General features: G+C 39.1%; 1 long non-coding RNA gene across 2 annotated transcripts in view; it reads left to right on the top strand.

Annotated features, from left to right (window-relative positions):
* LOC110403458 overlaps positions 1-18752 on the top strand; it is a 78269-nt gene that overhangs the window by 12954 nt on the left and 46563 nt on the right. For both annotated transcript variants that reach the window (XR_002441675.1, XR_002441674.1), the window contains 4 exons: positions 5551-5734; positions 16893-16988; positions 17495-17623; positions 18388-18486. This is a non-coding gene — a long non-coding RNA (uncharacterized LOC110403458). The remainder of the gene's footprint in view (positions 1-5550; positions 5735-16892; positions 16989-17494; positions 17624-18387; positions 18487-18752) is intronic.

Below are 18752 nucleotides of genomic sequence, written 5' to 3'. Positions count from 1 at the left end.
AGCTAAACTTACACAAGTTAAAATCTGAGCTGGGATGTAAAGAATACTCTATTCATTAAATAAACTTGTTTTTCTATTTATTTATTTACGTAAGGTATAGTAGTAAAAGGAATATTCCTTTTCTAAGCTCTGAAGATATGATTCTGAAATATCTGACAAAATCTGAAACATGAGACACTTGATTGCTATAGAAGCAGAATTGTTCCTTTAAGGCAGAAGGAAGGAATGTGTCTGTCATGACCCTTCTAAAACAACAACTTATTTTGATTATAGTATTAACTTGGTAGTCGAATATGATCTCACCACTGTGAAAGATAACATGAAATCTCAACTTGTCTGGCCTTAAAACAGCCATTTTCTTGGTTACATTTTTAATTGCTGCAGCTGACACAGAGTTCTGTAATTTGAAGAACTGGCTATAAAGATGTTTTGCAAAATTTGGCCTATGTTTGAATTCAAGTAAACAAATTTGGGGATGGATAAAAGCATGACTCTGTCTGCTGTTTTCTCTTTGACCTTTTAAATTTTATTTTAAGAATTTAAAGAGCTAGCAATCTTGAACACAGCTTAATTGTACTTACAGTTGACATATATCAGAACCTGGGAAAATAGATACCTGTAAGGTGAGAAGTCACTGCACTCAATGTAGGCTATAGTGTAAATTAATGTCTACTTTCAGTGAATGGTATTTTTGAGTAAACCAAGTGTATAAGACAGTTTTGAGAGGTAGATGTTTTGGGTACTTTTATTAGAGGGATATGGGCATGCTGTTTGTGGAGCACACAGTATGCCGTTCTTGTGTGTTCAGCAGCGTGTTTACTCTGAAATCTGGAAGTCAGATGGCATCTTTCTTAAGCAAATGAATATTAGATGCACTTTGTTCCTGGGTAGTTCTAAGGAATCCATTTTGCTTTGAATTTGTATTCAAGTGCATTCCTGTACTGAAGATAGTTTATTTCAAAAAACTAATTCAACTTCCTACCTTGAAATTAAGCCATAGATTAATTATTTACTCAAGACACTATTGGCTCCTCTATGTACTGAAATGGTCAGTCTGGCAGATAAGATTCTACCTGGAGTATAGGTTTCATCTGTGTAATCAGCTGACCAATCTGATGTGTCTGAGAAAAAATCAGCAGGTTTATTCATTTGCTTTTTGTTTTGTGTCAGCATCTCACTTCTTCCCAAAATAAGGAAAAACATAAGAAGTACTTATCTACTCGCATCTAATCACATGGATGCCTGGCATGCTTAAATATATTTGGGTTTTTTTTCCAAGGTTAAATTCAAAGACCCCACCAATGCTCTGGGCCAAAGGGAAGAATGGAAGAGATATTCAAACAATAATGTCCAAGCTTTTCTACTGCATGGATTCCCTCCGTGATGTCATTTGGAGAATGACACTGACACCCCTCCACTCATATGGAAAGTGAGGGTACAGGAAATCCTGAATACTCATGCAATGTTTGCCCTAAATCCCGTTACTTTCTCCTTGTCTACTTTCTTTTTCAGTGTGTTAATATCCTCTCCTTCATCTTGTGATGTTTGCAAGCATGCTCTTGCTCTCAAAAATAATTCATGCTCCTGCTGCATTTTCTGCTGTGCTCAGGAAAAAGAAAAGGAAAAAAGAAAAAGCCCTCAGCAGAGAAATGTTTTTGCGAATGTTGTCTTCCTCTCCGACACTGTCTTCTTTCAGATTTCTGCTGTAGCTTGGACTTGCAACCTACTGCAGGTTCAATAGCTACTGCACATTCCTTTGAACTACTCACCTCATGTGAAAACTTTCAGACTAGAAAGCCTTTCACCTGCTTGCTTTGTGCACAGTGCTCCTGAACATTATACTTCATGCCCAAATTGAGAGCCAAAGTTTTTTTTAAATGGTATTTTCAGTTTGACTTCTCCAGTGGGGCAGTAGGTGCCATGCACTAAATGAAGTAAATGTCGAGTGATGGAGGCTGTTTGAGCACAGCTGGAGCAATGGTTAGATCCCTATGTATGTGCAAATATAACTTTGGTAGGTGCTGCCAAGACTAAGAAAAACTTTTCTTTTTGGAGATCCCAAGAGCTTACTATTCAAATGACCAATACAAATGGGAAATGGGCCCTATTCTGGGCAACTGTTTCTGCACATTTTAGGGCATTCTTTGTTTGTTTTCAAAAGCCTGGAAGAATTGCATTTAGCAGAAAGGAGTTTTCAGACTTAGCATAGCAAAAGTCAGGTTCTGCTCTGTTTTCTCTCTAATACTTTATCAGAAAACTCAGCAGCAGATCTGATTTAAGATGGTGTCTGAAAACTGAACTGAGAAACACTAGATTTAAAATCATAGAATCGTAGAATTGCTTGGGTTGGAAAAGACCTTCAAGATCGTCAAGTCCAAACGCAACCTAACCATACTACTCTAACTCTAACAACCCACCACTAAGTCATGTCCCTGAGCACCACATCCGAATGGTTCTTAAACACATTGAGGGACGGTGACTCAACCACCTCCCTGGGGAGCCTGTTCCAGTGCTTAACAACCCTTTCTGTAAAGAAGTTTTTCCTGTTCTCCAACCTAAACCTCCCCTGGTGCAGCTTGAGGCCATTTCCCCTTGTCCTGTTACCAGTGAGAAGAGACCAACCCTGCTCTCCCTGCAGTCAGCTTTCAGGTATTTGAAGAGAGCAATAAGGTCTCCCCTCAGCCTCCCCTTCCCCAGACTAAACAGCCCCAGTTCCTTTAGTCTCTCTTCGTAGGGCATATTCTCCAAGCCCTTCCCCAGCCTTGTTGCCCTTCTTTGGACCTGCTCCAGCACCTCAATGTCCTTTCTGTACTGAGGCGCCCAAAACTGAACGCAGTGCTTAAGGTGAGGCCTCACCAATGCTGAGTACAGGGACAGGATGACTTCCCTAGTCCTGCTCACTACTCCATTCCTGATCCAAGCCAGGATGCCATTGGCCTTGGCCACCTGGGCACACTGCTGGCTCATATTCAGCCGACTGTCCATCAGCACACCAAGGTCCCTTTCTGTCAGGCAGCTTTTTAGCCACTCCTCCCCAAGCCTGTAGGGTTGCCTGGGGTTGTTGTGACCAAAGTGCAGGACCTGACGCTTGGCCCTATTGAAACTCATACGGTGTACTTTGGTCCATTGATCCAGTCTATCCAGGTCCCTCTGTAGTGCCTTCCTTAGTTGCAGAGAATGAAAGGAATATGTCATGGGTTTTCAATTTTATAGGCAGTTCATTGAGTTAAAAGAGGGGGATGTATCCTTATCTATACTACTCTCTCTTGTAAAATGCACGTAAATGAAAAGTTCTGGTTAACATAATTGAAGTTATTAAAAAAAAAGGTAGAACTTAGTCCTATTCCTCTGGTTTTTGAGATAATCCTGGGAAAGAGTGGAGAAAAGTTAGACTATGAAAAAAAGAAAGTTAATGCAGTGCAGTGCTTTCCAATGGACTGCAGTGGGCGTTGGCTCAGAATCACGGTTCATTTGATTTGTCTTTTAAAATGTTCTGAAATTTCTATTTCATTCTCATCATCATCTCTCTGATGCTTTTACGTACTGGGAGCCTAATCTCAAACTACAAGACGTTTTCTCTACTCCAAAACTGCAGTAGCTGTCATGAGATAGAATGACAGGTGTGATTGTGATGAGGCACTCGCTGCCCTGCAGCTTTGCATAGCCTGACAGTTTTTTGGTTTTTTGGATGAAATAGACTAGTGCATTAAGAACTGCATATTCTTTCCAAAGAATCTCACAGATAGTTGAGAGTGAAGACATTGAGTCATTTCTTGGGAGAGGATTTTGTTTTTATATCCTCAATACAGGGTGTTGCCATAATATTAATCATTATTATGGATAGAAACAAATACGTTCAGGCTGCAGTTTTGACCCAGTCTGTTTTTCTGCTTTTCTGCATTGGTACTTTCTAGTGCGATTTTTTTAATATATATTTTTCTTTCAGTAACAGTATTTGTGATTATGCCAAAATGGAACAACGGGAAATAGCATGACCCCAACTCCTCAAGCAAGGCAGTTTTCTAAGTTTTGAAGTTGTAAAGAAAATTTTCCTGAATATTCTGATGTTAATGTAACTGCAAGTTCATTTGTTCCATCTCTACTGTACTGTTCATTGAATTGTGATCTTTTAGAGCTCAGACTAGATGGAAACACATATATTTCCTTGTGTTGTTTCCTTTAGAATTTAAATTCTGTTAGCCTTTAGAAAGAAAAGTTAGTCTTTGAGAGACTGAGTACAAATTACGTTTTATGTGGTTAACACATAGTAAGCTCTTGATTTTTCTTTCTGTGCTATCTTTTGTTAGATCTCCTCTACATTCTCCTCTCAGTTGGCTTCTGTATTATCAGCTGTTGTTCTCCCACTCATATTTCAATGCCAATCCCCCCCTTTTTTTTTTCTTTCCACTTTCTTAAACCATCACTTTCCTGGTTCAGCAACCTTGAAATTCATATCTTCAGCCACATTAGGAGTTAGTAAGCTACAGTAAGTTAAAATAATGTTAGCTTCTTCTCCTTGACCTCCATGTGTATTTTCTCTGTCTTGGTTTTCACTTTATCAACATTTAAGGGCAAGCATCATCTACCTGTTGTATATAATACAGCACTTCATTACTTTGTATGAGGTAACTTCTGAGTATTGACATATTCTTAGGAAAAAGTACTTCCTGTTCATAAAGCTGGACATGATGAGGCTGGAGTGTCTAGATCTGGATTGAATCTTGGATAATGTTTTAAAGTTTGGAACTGAAATGGAGCCATATTTCAGGTGTGGCAGAGGTACACTCACCAAGAAGATTTTGGGCTTCAACTGGGAAGTCTATTTTTTGGTCAGCTGCTCCATCATTTGAGATTAATGGAGCTATTTCAGGTTGTTATCAGTTTAGTAGAACTTTTAGTCCCTTTGCAATGTCAAGTGGTTGTGTGTGGTGAGGCTTTTTTATTCCGTGTTTGAAACAATTGGGTTTCAGAAAATTTGAGAAAGAATGAGAGGCAAGAATAGACTTTTTCAGAGTATCTCTCCCACCACTGAATCTTCTGTCTCACTGCCCCAGGAAGGCTTCTGTTTCTGGCTTTGAGCACCAGATACTCTGTGTACCTTTTACCTTCCCCCAACTTAGTTCAGCAACATGTTATGACATGTTCCTATCATGCTTACAACTTTCTTGCTTTCTTCTATGGATTATTTTGGCCTAGCACCAAAATGAAGTTAGACCTGAAAAGAAGACATTAAATCAGAAACATCTCTATATTGCTGGCAAATCTCTGAAGTAAGGCTGAAGAATCCCTGGATCTTACTTTTCACTTATTTTAGTTTACACTCATGTTACTTAATTGATTTCAGTGAATTACTGTGGTCAATTTAATATCAGGTACAGAGGCTGTGGCAAATACTTGCATGTTACTTGTTGATATTATCGAAGCTTCATCTCTCAGTACAGCTCCCTCATCCCTGACAGACAGAAAGTGTAATGCCCACATAATAATATATTTTCCCTAAACCTAAATGTGCCAAAGGATTTTGATCACTCTGTGTTCTTGTGTTGCCAGTTTTGCCATGCATTCTTTGCGAACTGAAGGGAGGTTTCTTTGAAGTATCTCCATCTGCTTGCAAACACCAGCTACTGCTGACTCAGCCCTGGGACAAGGACGTGGTCTTCTCTGAGACACTGTTCATGCTGAGTAGCTAAGAGCAGGAAGAGAAGAGGCAGGAGATTCCAGGACTGGCAGATTGGTAAGTGTAGTCTAGGAGTGGGTCTGGGGCTGAAAGCTATCTTGAACGATGCACTGAGATGAGGAAAATTATGTGAGGAGTACAATATTCATCATGAAGACATACTCATCATGAAGACTCCAGAAGCAGTAAATTAATTGAAAACCGTGTTGACTTCTGTTCCTAGGTGTATCAGCCTGTGTGGCAATGTACAGAGGCATCAGAGAATAAAACGTATGTAGCAAAAACTATGAGGATTGAGGCTTAGAATCACCTTTGTGAGGATTTGTCCTCATTGTTTGCTTCAGGAATACAGACACTAATTTTATACTAAGGATGGCTTAGTCATCCTGCTCAGGAACATGGCTGTTATTTATTCTATGCTCCAAATACATCCACACTTGAGCAGAAGTGTAGACAAAGTTTTCTTTGCATTGAAGAACAATTAGGGTTTTTGTTGTTGTTTGGTTGGGTTTTGATTGTTTTGTTTTTATTATTATTTACATCAAATTATTATGAGGTTTTAAGCCTGTTTATTGTAGTTCAAGCCTACACTTCAATTTTTTTTTGTTTTGTTTCTTCAAGGGAATTTGAATTTTGTTTAGATAAATCCCAAAACATCTTGTTCTTTACTCTTGAGATAAACATATAGGCCTTAATTGCTTTGAGTTAATATTGTGGATTTTTTTTTTTTTTTTTTTTTTTAGCTGTTGAGACTGTCTACATTTTTCACTAGCTTTTCTTTTTTTTCTTTTTTTTTTTCTTGGTCTCTACTACTCAAGTTGAACTTAATACTTGACTCAAATTCTAAACTCTGGTGTTCAAAGTGGTTTTGTGATCAGGCTGAAATAATTAATTCTGTCCCTGCTGAACCCACCTAATCTACCTACAGGTCGTATTCATGCCCTTTGTAGTGCAACATTTCTGTCACCCAGGCAAGAAAAATAGATCTTCACATGCTTGGCCGATCCATGTAAGCCACTATTTAGTGAATAGGCCCTTTGGTGTGTCATTTTTTTTCCTGCTTGTTTGATAAACTTGAGACATAGTTACTTTGAAGATTGGGCATTATCTACCTGCTCTGGGAATGGTTCCATGAAAACTGAGATTGGATCTCTAGGCTGCTGACAAGCTAATTCTGGACGTTATTGCAAGTCTCAAGGTCAATGTGCCTTTCAACAGCAGAATAGAATTTCTGGTGCATTCATCTCTCATTTTAAATAGGTCTCTATAAAACTGAGTTACACTTTCTTAGTGGTATGAGAGTTAAAGCTTATAGATGTTGTAGAGGAATTTAAAAGGAAAAAGGCCTTGCTTTAAACTCTAGAGAGGACATTTAGTAACAGCGAGTCTTCACCCATGTGAGCCTACATCCAATCTCTTGTTTTAAAGAAGACAATACTTGCTGTGTTATAATAACTAAGCTGAAAAGAAATTATGAGGATCCATTTTCTAGCAGATGATTAGAAGGGGTTTCTTGAGCAATATTTGTTTTGTAGCTTACTGGCACAACCACAATAAGCCCATTTATTGACAGTTTTAGTGGGGAGAGGAAGAATTTGAAATAATGGGGATGCTGAGCTCAGTTTTGCCAGGGCAACGCTTCTTAGCTCAACAGAGTTGAGGTGAGAAGTGAGGCTGAAGGGACCAGTGTTATGGGTCCCACTCCTTTCAGATGGCACTGGGAAGTGTTCATCCCCAGAACTCGGTGGGGTGAACAACTAGTGTTGTTAGGGCACAGTACTACATCAGAAGGGACTATTGCATATCTTCTGCTGTACTGTCAAAACATGCTTAGCACTTTCATAATTGCCAGTTATTCTTGATCAAGGATATGGGCAGAATAGAACCTTGGTGCATGTTGGCTTAATATATGGAGACCTCATCTTTCATTCAGGAAAACTGCCAAAGACGATACTTTGCTATTAAGAATAAATTATAATACACTCTAACTTCCATCACCAAACTCAGTTAGTTGTTACCTGAAAACTGTCATCTCTTGTTCAAATTTGTTGGTTTTTCTGGTACTGAATTTCTGTGAAGAAGTTGAAATAATGTTGGACTTGCTAGCACTTTCAGATCTGTATAGAGACAGTCTCCTGGAGTGCCAGGAGGAGCTGGGCTGTCACCCCTGACCCTGTGAGGTCTGTATCCTTCAACAGGTGCTGGGTGTGCCAGAACAGAGGATCCACATCATTCTTGGGAAGTCAGCCAGGAGGTCTGCTGCTTTGTACTATTATCTCCTGTGTGGATCTGACAAAGGAAAAACTAGGTTTTAAATACGCTCACAGCTAGTTGGAACTGGACAGAATTTTGAATAAAAAGACCAGCGGTTAGAACTGCTTCAATTTTCAAGAAAGTGAGTAACACTTAAAGCATGAGATTTACAAGTACAAATTCTCCAGTGCATTCATTTCCAGGCAATGCCAGAATGGGATGCTAGGAGTAAGAGAGGATATGTCCTGCAAATTAAGATATATGCATTCTGATACACTTACTATGCATGAGTATATGCAAATTGTTATCTCTCCGTGCTTTGGTTTCTCCAGGAAATAGAGGAAAACTGTAGTCAGATATAATATGCCATGTCAATTATTTTTCTTTCTTATGAAAGATCCTTCCTCTTTATCCACACCCTGCAATGTGTGCCATGCTTTGCATGCTGTTTCTTAGCCCTCAGACTTGCTGACCTTCTGTGGGCAAGTAAAGGTCTGATGTAACTTCCCATGAGTCCCATCTGATACCACCCTTTTGATCCCATCAAAGCTGTTTTACGATGACTGGAGGGATTGCTGCAGAGCTCTCAAAGTTCAGTTTCTTGTCTGACCACCATAGACCCCGACTGTCTGGAAAATCAAAACTGTGTCTGAAGAGAGTCTCTTTGCCTGTTGGAAAGTAGCAAGGAATGACAGCTATATTTAAGCTTTAATAAATGTCTTTTGTGCAGTACTAGGTGTTTATGGGATGTCTGTAGTAGTACATGGTATTAAAGTAGAGGTTAACATTATTACTTCTATTTTCAAGCAAGGAGGAAGATACTGTTATTTTTAATGAAGTGCTTATGGCTTTGATGATTGCAGGAGTGTCCAGCTCTCTGTGCTAAGAGTTGCTGTGGGACTGCAGAGTGCCTGAAGAGGTGGGGTTCAGCTTAGGTCTGTGTGTTCAATCCTATCTGGCTGAGGCTGAGATTATTGACTGCTGAAACCTTGCCTTCAGATCTTGCACGATTTGTGTGGAAGATGGCAGAAAGTTTCTCCTTCACAAATGGTTTTGTCATTTCGGGATGAGATTTGTTCAGACTAAGGTCTTTGGGGTCAGATCTGGTCATCTTCTGAATCAAGATGTGGATAAATTGAGATCAAAGAGCAGGATACTTGTTTTTGATGATTTAAATCCAGACTGTTCATCCCATAGTGTTGAAGAAGTTCAGCTCTGAGGGTCAGGAAACTTTCATTTGGGGAGTGACTGTTTAAAGAATGGAAAGAGCCCTAGAAACCAGAATTCTTTGTTTATAAGTCATACATAGTGCAGACAACAGCAATAGCAGCAGTCCTTTTCTCCGTGAACTGCAAACAAGCTTAACCCTGAATTGGAAAGTCCATACTCTGGAGAGGTGAAAGGAAATTCAGTATCTGAGCTAAGTGTGTTCTGACTTCCTTGGAAGAAGGGCTGCCAGCTGTACAGAGTTACAGTGATGATGTGATGAGGACCCACCGTCCACTGAGGCTTTCAAGAGCCAATGACATTCACAGAGGACTGCAAAATATGCAGTCCCACAGAGTGGGGGGTGTGGAGGTAGGCAGTAGACCTTTATTATTCTTGCCCTTAAAAACTTGGATGTCTTGGAGAGCTTCAAGGTAAAACTTTTGATGTCTCTTTTACAATGATCTGTTTCTTTATGTATTTTGAAATATCTAGTTCCAATGGTACTAAAAAATCGCTGCGACTGACTACTTTTCCAATGCGAAGTACTTGTTAAAATATAACATGTGTCCAGACCAGACTAGACCAGACTTGAATAAAGATTGTACTATTCTCCAAATTCTATTGAAAGTTTGGCAATTTTCTTGAGTTTACAAAGTAACTTTCCATTGAAGTCTAATTATAGGCTTGAAAGTAGAAAGTCTTTCCTATTTTATAAAGAATAATAGTGACCTTTACCACGTCTGTCCCTATTTTTGAAGTCTGATATTTGGAGATGTGTTGCTACTTGGCTTTTTTTTCCCTTCTTTTTTCAACAAGTAATTCTAAAAGACAGTGTCATCTCTTCCAACCTATTTTCTGAGCAATGCCGTTTCTGTTTGTCAGCCCAAGTTTCATCACAGTCTGATAAATGTTTGTACTGGATTATTTGTTACCTTTCTATGTGCTGCATTTTTATCTTCCTTGGTGTGTATCTTTTTTTCATTCCTACAGCATGATATTTGGCATCAGCTTAAGTTTGTCTTGCCCAGCTGGAGGTGGATGCTGCCTAATACTACTACTTTTGAATCTGTCTTTTCTGAATGAGGGAATTTTGCTACAGTAACACGCAGGTGGCGTTTCCTGATAAAGTGAGGGTACTTTGTCTTGTCTTGATAGTAACATAGTCTTCACAGTCAGACATTTGGAGAGTGGAACGTTGCTTTTCATTTGCCTGTTTTTAATAGTCCTAATACAGCTACTTGTGCTGTCAGTCTCTTTTAGTGAAAGCTCTGGATCCCTAGTGCTGTGTTTGAAATAATTTATGTCAACTACCCTGCACCTCAGTTTATCCATTATGCAAATGCATGTAATGCAACCTGAATAGCAGCTTCACTGGGCAGAAGAACATGCATTTCCAATATATTCCTAGTGTTTGGAAGTTTTCTGTTGAAAGACCATAAGATTAAATGGAACTATTACAGGGGGCAATTGTTCGTGTTGCTGCTTTATTCATTACTTTTTCACATGTATTCCTGATGACTGTTTTTCACTCCGGAGCTGGCTGATTTAATTTGTTCAAGAGATTCTTTTCACTCTGTAGTTTGCAGAATACAAGAGCGATCCTGAAAAATGATGAATGCCTTTCTCAAGCAGCTCCAGCTTGTTGCAGGACTGGGCCTACAGTTTTATGTCTGATAATGCAGACACATTGCATATTGAGTCCCTACTTGTAGGAGATACTCTGTGAAAAAACTTACTTTTGATATTGAAGATCTTCACAAAATTCTTTCTGTTCAAGTTTAGTTTATTATTTCAGGATTTTCCACTACAAGTAAGATTTATCCTGTATAATGGTGCCAAATCAAGGCAAGAGCTCAAAGTCTTTAGTACATAGTATTTTCTACAAGTATTTAATACACCAGATAAATTCCATCAAAAACATCTACTTAAGTTTTCCTATAGCATATACTAGACAGATTTTTTTCATGGAAGACTTGTGTATGTGCTTCATTTTTCACTTTTAATCATGTTTTCTTTGTCTTTCTTTTTCTGTCTTTAATACCAGAGGCCAGAAATTGTACTTTCATAGATATCTTAGAAAGATAGAGTCATTTGTGTTGGAAGGGACCCTTAAAGGTCACCTGGTCCAACTCCCCAGCAGTGAGCAGAGGCACCTACAGCCCGATCAGGTTGCTCTGATTCTGGTCCAGCCTGACCTTGCATATCTCCAGGGACAAGGCACCCACCACCTCTCTGGGTTACCCGTTGCTGTGCCTCACCACCATTATTGTAAAAAACTTCTTCCTTGTATCCAGTCTAAATCGCACCTCTTAGTGTGAAACCATTTCACCTTGTCCTACCACAGCAGATCCTGATAAAGACTCTGTCCCCTTCTTTCTTATATTATAGATTTTTCTTTTTGATCCATATATCCTGAGTAGCTCTTAAAAATTAAAAGCAAAATTCTTCATTATGTTTATAGGAACTTAATAATTAAATACTCCTTCTTTCTCACATAATGCATCTAGGCAGGTACTTTTTCATTTGGTAACCTTAGATTCAGGTCTTGAATCCATTATACTGGTAAATAAACTACTTTCTTGTAGGGCTGGAAGGTTTTTCCTTTATTGCCAGGTAAAAAAGTAGGGGCAAAAAGGCAAGTGAGGAGGATAGAAAAAGAGTACTGCAATATTTTCTTCTTTAGGGATTTGTAAATGCTGGTGCAAGTATTATCAAACTTGAGGTATGTGAAACATTAGAGATGTTTCTTCTCTACCAATTCCATTTGCTTTAATAAATAGCCTGATTAAATTCTCTATCTTGAATGTAGCTATGACTTGGAACAACTCAATCTTGGGAATCTCTTTAGAGCTACTTCTTACAAGATAAATATACAGTCTGATTTTCAAAAAACAGATTTAGTCATCATCCCTCTTTTCTTGTATCTTTTTATGCATGTGTGCTATTTTATAAAAAAAGATCTAACACCATTAGAAAGTAGTGCCTTCCCTTTATTTATGGGCTGTTACTATGATTTATTGTTCATATTGCAGTGATGCTGAGAGTTCAGGCATTCCAAATGTTGGGCATTGTGCAGACAAAGAGTGAAGTTCTCTCCTCTAGTGGGGACTTACTGTTTGCCTCAGCTCTCACAGGAGGAGGTGGTCTTGCTACAGAAGTTCCCCAACAGTTTTTGTCGCTGTTCATAATGCATTCTGGTCATATTCCTCACTTGCCAGTAATCTATCAGGTTAAACTAAGCAAATGGGTTAACCCATGGACATGTTGAGAGTGACTGTTAGAGCATGTGGGGGTGTTAGCGGGCATTAATCCCAGGATGGTGCTGAGAGAAACAGTGTTACAGATTGTGTTCCCTTCCACTGGTGGTACTCATGTCTGATTTTGATTTGAGCAGGTGAATGACTTGATAGTCCATTAGCAAGCATTTGACCTACTGTGTTCCCCATTTCCCTTTCCAGCTTTGACACTCCATATAATTTATGTTGCAATTACGCTTTAGCTGTAACTCAGTTCCTGGTTTTGTTCTTTTTACAAAAATTAGTACTGAAAGGCAACACACTGATAGAGGGCTTGGAATAACCACCAAGCTATTTGTCTGTTTAACATGCAGTTTTTCAAAGATAGCATTTTAATGACTGGGAGAACACAGTAGGGCTAACTGTACTTTAGAAGTTCAGCACTGGTTTTCAGACTCTGAATTTCAGGCTGTAACATCAGTGCTGAGTGATACTACTAAAGAACCGTGAAATGGAGAACTGTTCCCCCCTCCCTATGCCCCCTGCAAAATAAAAAGCGGGGGAGAAAAACAATGCTTCTCTGACTTATTTATCTTTATACAGTTCCTCTGTCAGTGAGGGGATGAAGCGAAAAATTCAGAACAAAGTAACTTAAAAAATCAAAGGATTAAAACCCTATGTATGTGATCCTGATAAATTGGATGATTCAGAAGATGTTAACCAGAGCAACAGCTGTAATGGAAGGAGAGCCTATAACAAACAGGTTTTCTGATTTATCGAGGTAATCAAGCATAGAAGTGGGCAGGCACTGGGTGGTACAGAATACCAACATTTTTTTGTGCTGCCTGGAAGATATATTTGAACCTCTAGGGAAGCCACCCCCTCCCCACTTTAATTCCACAGAAGATTTTTTTTCTTTTCCTGAAAATGAAAGAAATGCACAAGCATTTCTTTGGATCTCATTTTAAATCTTCCTAAGTTTAAAATGGTTCTTGCTTGTTTATTACTGTTAGTGATGTAGCTAGGCTGGCTTCTTGAGGACACCATTCCCTAATGTAAGGGAGGTAATATGTGAGGGCAAACACAAATCTAGAGATGCTGGGCTGCTTAGAGAAATGCAACAAATCCCCTATGCTGTTTTCAATGTGGTTTAGTTCAGTGGTAATTGACTGTCTTTGGGTGTAATACTTTTTAGAAAAAGTCCCTAAAATATCTTCCAAAACTGCCTTGTATACCATTTTCCTTACTTGCTAGTGCAGTGTCCCAACCTCTCTTTTATGTGCAAAATCAATGGGAACATAATGCAGACTTTAATGTGACTTGACTGTGCCCACATTGTTAACAGATCTATGTTCAGTGTGGTGAGACAGAGGTTTTCATCAGTTTTTGTCCCTTATAGGACAGATTACATTTTAACATGCTTTACAAGTTTCACAAAGGGAGCATTTCCTGCAGCGCAGGTTTTATAATGACACTCCCTGAAATCCTTCAGGCAATATAATTGCTGAAAAATATCAAATTTTGGTATTTATCAGTCTGGGATTTTTTTTTCATACGGAACTGATTTCTTCCTGACGAGAAGTCCTATCTAATCTTGGCTGAGCATTCCAGTGATTTTGAGCTTTTAGATATCTGGTTGCATCGTCTATTTGTTCCTTTTTCCTACTGCTGGGTCCCCCCAGCAGCATGATGTGTTCATTTGTTTCCTGTGTGGTGAAAGTAGTCTCTCACATAGACATATAGACTACCTCTGTGCAACACCAGCCATGAGTAATCGGCGTATGTGACACCCAGCCTCCTGTGTCTGGAAGGAAGAGAGCACTCTATTACCTCTCCCCAGCTTTTGTGTTCACTTGTATAACAGTTTTTTTAAGATCTCTCTCAGTAGCTCTTTTGTCTATTGTATGTTTGTTAAGAGAATAATTTTTGTTTGCTTGTTGCAAGAAGAAAGTTCACTGCATACATGAGATATTTGTTTGGTTTCCTGAAGTCAGAGTGCAAAAATGTTGATACAGCCACTTGTGATGGTTATCATAGGGAAGTAGTCTCTTCTATTTTGTGTGCATACAGTTGCCCAGATTTATTTTTTATTATTATTCTGGGCCCTTTAGAACAGGGGCTTAGTGACAGTATTATTTGTGTTTTGTTCTTTTTTTTGTTTTGTTTTGTTTTTCAGCAAGATTCGTGATGTTGTTTTAAGTGATTTATCTGCACGTATTTCAGTGAGGCTGTTCCTATTTTCTGAGTTTGCCTGGTGAGTTGAGTGCTGCTTCTGTTCCTGAACTGGACACAAGCTCAAAACCCTTGTCTGTTCCAACCTTTTGCCACTTGCTGTTTCTGCTGATGGGTTTGCTGCAGTTACTGGTGTGAGATTAATTTTTCTGTGCTTGGGAACCCCACAGGCTGAGAATCCATTCCATTAGGCAGAATCCAGTATCTACCTAAAGGAGAAACTTCTTAAAAATAATTTTGGAATAATATCACAGGGCATTCAAACAAGAAAAAGAAATTAAAAGCAAATGAAGAAAACAGACTGCTTTTTGTGCCTTCAGGTGAAGTGAATCTGGGTTTTCATAAATATTTTCCCTGAGTTTGTGATTTCATAGCTGAGTGACTCCCAACAGAACCACCTCTCTGCCAGTTTTTTTCTAGCCCCAAGCTACTGCTTTCTCTCCTCAACCTACCTAAAATTTTCCTGCTTCCAGCACCCCCAAATAGAAGCCCCTGATACTGCTGTGATTGCTCACCTACATACAGCTGCCATTTCTTCTCCTGCCTCCTGTGCTGATGGTAGCACCAGCTCTTGCCTTCTCCTTGTCCATTCTGGTCAACTGAGTCCACCTGCTTATTCACCTCTCATTACAGAAAGCAATTCCCCATCTTTTGGGGCATTGCTTTTGTAGCAATTTAAGAAAACCTGTATGCCAGTTGGGACTCCCAAGGAAGAAAAATAAGATGTGTCTGAGAGAAAACAGGTGCACAACAGCTCTGGGTTTGGTGAGCTCTAACAATACATCTGATGAAGCAGCAAAAATATTTTGGGTAACCTCAAGAAAAGCTGTCTCCTGCACTACATTATCATTACTTATGGCACATTCCTGGTTTCATTAAGTATATCGAGGATGTTTATTCTAAGGAGAAAGGGCGCAGTTTATTTTGCAGAGAATGTGTTTGGGAATGTTTGTCATGATGTATCAGTGGCAATTCAAAAGACTTGGTGTTGCCCTCTTTGTGAATCACTGTCTGACTCCCTTGGCTCCCATCACTTTATGTTCTTGGTACTGAAGACATCTCTCCTATGAAATGTTGATAATATTTTTAACAAAAGGAGCTTTCGTATAATTGATATCTCCAATAAACTGAGTTCCAAAAGCGTGTTTTAACCTGTGTATTTTGTAAACATAACATGAAAAATTCACAGAGAATTTCTGTTACATCCTGAGGCACCTGTGAGTCTTTTCCAAAGTAAAGGCAAGGGAGATATATGGTGTATGAGGAGGAGAGAGCGAACAAAGAGAAGCCCAGATGGGAATGTACAAGTAACTGAACTGGCAATTAGTAGTCTTGTGTACCTGGCAAAAACTATTTATTCTGCTGTTGCTAGAAGACAATGCCTGATGGAAGCACAGTATATGCTGTCAGAGGGTTTTATGCAGGTTTAGGGACTTCGCCTTCCTAAACAGCAGAAGTATACTGACACTGACTCTGTTGCCAGCACAAATTTATCAGTCCCTGGAGTCCCACCAATGTAGCAGCGTCAGCTACAGGATGTGCGTTTTCCATGCCCTGAGCTGACCTTGGGTGTGCAAAACTTTGGCAAAGCTTTACAGTGTAGACATAGCCTAAGGCAGATAGAATTTGCCAAATGTAGTGTTTAATGAGACAGCCAAGTGAGCATAATACACGGCAAGTTCAGTAAACCCCCTAAGGGCTGGGGTCCTAGGAATGTGCTGTGCTGCAGCAAAATAAGCTAGCGATCATTTTCATCTACCTGGCTGATTAGACAGAATCTGGCTTCTCTGGGGATGCAGCAGGGAGAGGCTCACAGCACAGGGAAACTACATGACCTGTTTTCCTCTCTAGGCTTTTAACTGCAATGATCAGGCACTGTCCTTACCTTTATGCTTATGGTGCACATGGAACAGCCACGTTCTCAGTCCACAATTATAACAATTTTTGTTATAAACGGTTATTCTGAAAAGTGTGTTTACTGGCTTGAACAGGCTTCATCTCAAAGACTCGAGGTACAGGACTGGAAGTAATTGCATATTACTGTGATCCCCTAAAATGTTGTGATATCATCATTACAAATTCTGTATCTCAGAATTAACCTCAGTTAACCCACATGCCTGTGCACAAGTGAATATGTCATGTCATACAGACACTGTTCAAACATACCTGTTGTCCTGTAATTCTCAACGTTTCTGTGATTGGAAATATGAAAAAAGAGATTAGTGAAAGTATTCCTAAAGTTTTCTGATGGACAAGTAAAGTTTTTTTCTTTTTTTCTTTTTAAGGGCAAACCCTATTATGCTATCTGGTAGAAAAGCTGTTCACCGATCCCATGGTCAGAATGCACCCATCTGTTTGTGAGGGAAGACACTGATCACTGGGTAAGAAATTTCTGTTTTGCACTTGCTGGAACCTTTTAAACATTTCAGAAAATGAGAGTAGATTAAATTTTCTCTCATTTCTAGATAAAGTTTTTTCCCAGAGATTTTTGCTTTTTTAAATTGCTTTAATTGTAGATTAAAAACTTTTAAAAACATATGGTTTGAGAGACCTTCTGGAAAGGCATTGGACCGCACCCAGTAGGTTTGTCTGTCTTTTGGTGGCAGAAGTTTAAATTGCAAGCAGAACCTAATGGGAATGCTAAGAGTTGCAGTTCTAAAAATGGACCTCTGTGAGCAAAATCTTGAGCTTAAGAGAAGTTAGTTTTTCTTCATTGAGGGGATAAGAAAATAAGCATTATCCTTTCTAGGCCCTGAAATGCTTTTAGTTAGCAAAGTTATCTCTATTTAGAAGGATATTTGCAGCTCACCTGCTTGACAGTAGTTTGCTGTCTGACACTTGTCTTTATACTGTAAGATATAACAAGCCACTGCTGTTTGTTTTGTAGAATTTGGAAATGTGTTGACACATTTATGTGATAGCAGTCACAATGTTGAGATGACACTATGCTATAAACATAAGTTCAAGCCAGACGGAAGCCCTGGAGGATGCTAACGCAGCGCTGTGATATGCTAAGGTAAACACTAAGGGGAAAAAAAAAAAAAAAAAAAGAAGACTGAAGTGCTGCTTGTTTGGTTCCCCCTTCTCTCATTTCTGCTCTGTGAGCACAACCTAAAACAGATCCCCTGCTGATATGGAGGTCACACGGTTTATTTCTGTCACACTCGCGTGGTCTTGTCAATAACAGACAAGCATGAATCAGAAGCTTATTTTAAAACCAAAATATATGGTGTCACTTTTTATTATGGTAGCATCCAAGGACCACTTACAATCAGGGCTTCATCTGTTACAAACTGAATCTGTTATGAGATTAACATGTTGTGTTGATCCAATGAAAAAAATTAAACCTAAGATGCAACAGAGGAATGCAACGAGCTGTAGGAAGGGAAGGAAGGGTAAAGGGGCTGAAGTGATGGGTGGTCTGCATGGTGCTAGAAAGGAAACAAAAGGCTATATGCTAAAAATTGTCTCTTAGAGGTATGTAGGCAAGTAACTGAAAGATAAGACTTGGAACAGGGCAAAACACCTTTGTTTAACTAAATACTAAAGGCGTCTGAAAGATCTTGAAGTGTCGTAGGGCTAGGGTGGGAGGAGGCAGGACAGGCAGGTGAGCAAATTAATGGCATTGTTGCAGCTTGCCCATATAATGCTGTGATTTTTATTTCCTCAATTGCATTTATTTGGTAGAGTACTGTTGATACAAGCTTGGTCTAGAAAAGTAGAATCAACTCATTTGAAAAGATCTGCCTTTATGAGATATGTGTTACTGTGTGCTCCAAGTGTTTTTCAGGGCTGGTGACCTACGTGTGAAAGCCTAACAAGGAAGCAAATGCAAAAACAAACTGGAGAAGAAATGAAGAAACACCTCTTGCTGAGGAAGTAAGATGGATAAGAGAGTAAATGAAACTAGATTATTTCATTGTGCAAAGGTATTCCTCCTTGTCACACAGATTAATGGCAAGAACAATAACGTTCTTTCCAGGAACTTAAATGAAAAATCAGAGTTAAATTCAGAAAGTCAGTTAAGTTATCTGTGGATGGTTGCTACTGCCCTTTCCTGAAGAAAAAATAAATGCTTATAATCAAAATTCTAAAATTGTAAGACTCTAGGTAGCCATACTCTTTTAACCTGAGCACTTCTACTA

Source organism: Numida meleagris, chromosome 8, assembly GCF_002078875.1.
Source record: "Numida meleagris isolate 19003 breed g44 Domestic line chromosome 8, NumMel1.0, whole genome shotgun sequence".
Taxonomy (NCBI): domain Eukaryota; kingdom Metazoa; phylum Chordata; class Aves; order Galliformes; family Numididae; genus Numida; species Numida meleagris.
The sequence above is the reverse complement of the archived record's forward strand: the minus strand, read 5'-3'. Positions and strand labels throughout refer to the sequence as shown.